Below are 397 nucleotides of genomic sequence, written 5' to 3' on the forward strand. Positions count from 1 at the left end.
CCTAACGTGATAATATCTTGACAAAGTTGTTAAATAGCATGTTATTACATATTGTGTATATATTTTGTAGTAGGATGTCCCTTGGGGCATGTCCCACTTCTGAGGAGCTAGAACCTCCTTGTCGCGCGTCCTTATTTTAGATCATACTACATGGTGTCAGAAGTGGTTTTAAAATTCACATAAACGTGAAGGACGTACCAAGTAAATCATATATTCAGGCTGTTTCAAAGCAGGGAGGGCACAGTGTTGGAGATAAAACGGCGCATATCATTATTTTGCTAGCTAACGAGCAAGGACTAAGCAACATGTTGCAAGAGGAAGAAGCTGGCGGGATTTCAGGGTTTGCGACTCCCAAGTTCAACGGGCTCTGGCGCAAACACGGACAGGCCAGTGGCTA

The sequence above is a fragment of the Salvelinus sp. IW2-2015 genome, unplaced genomic scaffold (genome assembly GCF_002910315.2).
Source record: "Salvelinus sp. IW2-2015 unplaced genomic scaffold, ASM291031v2 Un_scaffold3225, whole genome shotgun sequence".
Lineage (NCBI taxonomy): Eukaryota > Metazoa > Chordata > Actinopteri > Salmoniformes > Salmonidae > Salvelinus > Salvelinus sp. IW2-2015.